Source organism: Triticum dicoccoides, chromosome 5B, assembly GCF_002162155.2.
Source record: "Triticum dicoccoides isolate Atlit2015 ecotype Zavitan chromosome 5B, WEW_v2.0, whole genome shotgun sequence".
NCBI lineage: Eukaryota > Viridiplantae > Streptophyta > Magnoliopsida > Poales > Poaceae > Triticum > Triticum dicoccoides.
The window spans coordinates 4,864,467-4,869,289 of NC_041389.1; positions in this window are offsets into that span (position 1 = coordinate 4,864,467).

The following is a 4,823-nucleotide window of genomic DNA, read 5'->3' on the forward strand; positions in this document are numbered from 1 at the left end:
GTACCGTCCAATAATATTCCTAGGTTTGTCCATTTCTGGGCTCTTTCATAGACTATTACTCAACGTTCTGGGGTCCCGAAGCGATTTCCATGGTTGTCGAACCCCAAGTTGTGCTTACGTGTTGGTCGTCAAGACTCGCAGTGTGGGCTGATTTTGGCCCGTGTCTTGGACTATTACTCAGTTTTGGGGTCCCGAAGTGATTTCCACGATTGACGAACCCCGAGGTGCGTTTACGTGTCGGTCATCAACACTTACAATTTTGGCTGATTCTGGTCCGTTTCATGCACTATTACTCACCGGTTTGGGGTCCCAGAGCTATTTCCACGAATGACAATCCCCGGGGTGCGTTTACGTGTCCGTCGTCAACACTCAAAGTTTTGGCCAATTCTCACCCATTTTGTGGACTATTACTCAACATTTTGGTGTCCCTAAGCGATTTCCATAGTTGTTGAACCCAAGATGCGTTTATGTGTCGGTCATCCACACTCGTACTTTAGGCCAATTCTGGCCTGTTTCGTGGACTATTACTCACTGTTTTGGGGTCCCAGAGTGATTTCCACGATTGACAAACCCCACGTGCGTCTACGTGTCGGTCATCAACAATCAAAGTGTTGGCCAGTTCTCACCCGTTTCGTGGACTATTACTCACTGTTTTGGTGTCCCGTAGCGATTTCCATAGTTGTTGAACCCCAAGGTGCGTTTACGTGTCGGTCATCCACACTCGTAGTATTGGCCGATTCTGGCCCGTTTCGTGGACTATTACTCACTGTTTTGGGGTCCCGGAGTGAATTCCACGATTGACGAACCCCGGTTGCGTTTATGTGTTGGTCATCAACACTGACAGTTCTGGCCGAATCTGGCCTGTTTCATGGACTATTACTCACTGTTTTGTGGTCCACGAGTGATTTCCACGATTAAGGAACTTAACCCCGGGGTGCGTTTATGTGCCGGTCATCAACACTCACAGTTTCGGTCGATTCTGGCCTGTTTCATGGACAATTACTCACTGTTTTGAGGTCTCGGAGTGATTTCCACGATTAACGAACCCCAGGGTGCGTTTATGTGTTGGTCATGAAGACTCTCGGTCTTTGTTGATTCTGACCTGTTTCATGGGCTATTACTCACCATTTTGCAGTCCCAAAGCGATTTCCATGGTTGTTGAACCCCAAGGTGCTCTTACGTGTCGGTCATCAACAATCGCGGTTTTGGCCGATTCTGGCCCGTTTCGTGGACTATTAGTCACTATTTTGGGGTCCCAGAGTGATTTCCACAATTGACGAACACCGGGGTGCCTCTATGTGTCGGTCCTCAACACTCGCAGTTTTGGCCGATTCTGACCGTTTCATGGACTATTACTCACTCATTTCAGGTCCCTGAGCGATTTCCATGATTGACGAACCCCGGGGTGCGTTTATGTATCGTTCATCAATAGTCCTAGATTTGTCCATTTCTGGTCTCTTTCATGGACTATTACTCAACGTTTTCGGGTTCCAAAGCGATTTCCATGGTTGTTGAACCCCAAGGTGTGCTTATGTGTTGGTCGTCAAGACTCGCAGTCTGGGCCGAATCTGGCCCGTTTCTTGGACTATTACTCAGTTTCGGGGTCCCAAGGTGATTTCCACAATTGACGAACTCCGGGTTGCATTTACGTGTCGGTCATCAACACTCACAATTTTGGCTGATTCTGGTTCATTTCGTGCAAAATTACTCAGCGGTTTGGAATCCCAGAGCGATTTCCACGATTGACGATCCCCGGGATGTGTTTACATGCCCGTCGTCAACACTCAAAGTTTTAGCCAATTCTCACCTGTTTCGTGGATGATTACTCACAATTTTGGTGTCTCAGAGCAATTTCCATAGTTGTTGAACCCCAAGGTGTGCTTACATGTCGGTCATCAACACTCATAGTTTTGGCCGATTCTGGCCCGTTTCGTGGACTATTACTCACTGTTTTGGGGTCCCAGAGTGATTTCCATGATTGACAAACCCCGGGGTGCATCTACGTGTTGGTCATCAACACTCACAGTTCTTGCCGAATCTGTTATGTTTCATGGACTATTACTCAATTTCTTGTGTTCTCGAAGTGATTTCCACGATTAACGAACTTAACCCCGGGGTGCGTTTATGTGCAGGTCATCAACACTCACAGTTTTGGTCGATTCCGCCCCTTTTTCATGGACTATTACTCACTGTTTTGAGGTCTTGGAGTGATTTCCACAATTAATGAACCCCAGGGTGCGTTTAAGTGTCGGTGATGAACACTCACGGTCTTTGTCGATTCTGACCCGTTTCATGGGCTATTACTCACCGTTTTGCGGTCGCAAAGCGATTTCCACGGTTGTTGAACACCAAGGTGCTCTTACGTGTCGGTCATCAACAATCGCGGTTTTGGACGATTCTGGCCCGTTTCGTGCACTATTAGTCACTATTTTGGGGTCCCGAAGTGATTTCCACAATTGACGAACACCGGGGAGCGTCTATGTGTCCGTCATCAACACTCGCATTTTGGGCCGATTCTGACCGTTTCATGGACTATTACTCATTGATTTCGGGTCCCTGAGCGATATCCATGATTGAGGAACCCCGGGGTGCGTTTATGTACCGTTCATCAATATTCCTAGGTTTGTCCATTTCTGGGCTCTTTCATTGACTATTACTCACCGTTCTGGGGTCCCAAAGCGATTTCCATGGTTGTCGAACCCCAAGGTATGCTTACGTGTTGGTCGTCAAGACTCGCAGTGTGGGCCGATTTTGGCCCGTTTCTTGGACTATTACTTAGCTTTGGGGTCTCGAAGTGATTTCCACGATTGACGAACCCCGTGGTGCGTTTTCGTGTCGGTCATCAACACTCACAATTTTGGCAGATTCTAGTCCGTTTCATGCACTATTACTCACCGGTTTGGGGTCCCAGAGCGATTTCCACGAATGACAATCCCTGGGGTGCGTTTACGTTTCCGTCGTCAACACTCAAAGTATTGGCCAATTCTCACCCGCTTTGTGGACTATTACTCACCGTTTTGGTGTCCCGAAGCGATTTCCATAGTTGTTGAACCCAAGGTGCTATTACGTGTCGGTCATCCACACTCGTAGTTTTGGCCGATTCTGGCCCGTTTCATGGCCTATTACTCACTGTTTTGTTGTCCCAGAGTGATTTCCACGATTAAGGAACTTAACCCCGGCATGCGTTTATGTGTCGGTCATCAACACTCACTGTTTCTGACGATTCTGACCCGTTTCATGGACTATTACTCACTGTTTTAAGGTCTCAGAGTGATTTCCACGATTAACGAACCCTAGGGTGTGTCTATGTGTTGGTCATGAAGACTTGCGGTCTTTGTCGATTCTGACCCGTTTCGTGGGCTATTACTCACCATTTTGCGGTCCCAAAGCGATTTCCATGGTTGTTGAACCCCAAGGTGCTCTTATGTGTCGGTCATCAACAGTCGCGGTTTTTGCCGATTCTGCCCCCTTTCGTGGACTATTAGTCACTATTTTGGGGTTCCGGAGTGATTTCCACAATTGACGAACACCGGGGTGCGTCTACGTGTCGGTCATCAACACTCGCAGTTTTGCCCGATTCTGGCTGTTTCATAGACTATTACTCACTGATTTCGAGTCCGTAGCGATTTCCATGATTGACGAACCCCGGGTTGCGTTTATGTATCGTTCATCAATAGTCCTAAGTTTATCCATTTCTGGTCTCTTTCGTGGACTATTACTCACCGTTTTCGGGTTCCAAAGCGATTTCGATGGTTATTGAACCCCAAGGTGTGCTTATGTCTTGGTCGTCAAGACTCGCAGTCTGGGCCGATTCTGGCCTGTTTCTTGGACTATTACTCAGTTTTGGGGTCCCAAAGTGATTTCCACGATTGACGAACCCCGGGGTGCGTTTATGTGTCGGTCATCAACGCTCACAATTTTGGCCGATTCTGGTTCGTTTCGTGCACTATTACTCAGCGGTTTGGAATCCCAGAGCGATTTCCACGATTGACGATCCCCGGGGTGCGTTTACATGTCAGTCGTCAACACTCAAAGTTTTGGCCAATTCTCACCTGTTTCGTGGACGATTACTCACCGTTTTAGTGTCTCGGAGCGATTTCCATAGTTGTTGAACCCCAAGCTGCGCTTATGTGTTGGTCATCAACACTCATAGTTTTGACCGATTCTGGCCCGTTTCGTGGATTATTACTCATTGTTTTTGGGGCCCCAGAGTGATTTCCACGATTGACGAACCCCGGGGTGCGTCTACGTGTCGGTCATCAACACTCACAGTTCTTGCCGAATCTGGCATGTTTCATGAACTATTACTCACAGTTCTTGCCCTGACTCGCCGGAGGAGGAGGAGGAGGCGGAGGCGTCCAGTTCAGAAGGTTGATGAGTTCCTTGCGCCATAGGCATGGAGACAGGCCTGCGCTTACTAACTAAACCCAACAGCTTATGTGTGCAGGTTCTCAAGGCTCGGTACTACCATGATAGACACCTCGAGGACACGGTGTTCTCGGGGAATGTTTCCCCAACCTGGCAGGCTATTCAGCACGGCCTGAAGCTCTTGAAGAAGGGCATCATCTGGCGTGTCAGGGATGGCCAGGACATCCGCATCTGGCGCGACCGCTGGCTAGGATCCTAAGGAGCCCTCGCGCCAGCCCATCACATAGTAGGGCACGTGCCACCTAAGGAGGGTGGCCGCGGTGGAAAACACGAAAAAAGTTTAATGCTCGCGCTGGGATTAGATCATCTGACCTCGTAACAAAGAGCAAGCTGAGTTAGCCACTGCAACAGATTAGCTTATGTGGTATACCTCCAGCGCAACGCTAAAAGAACTA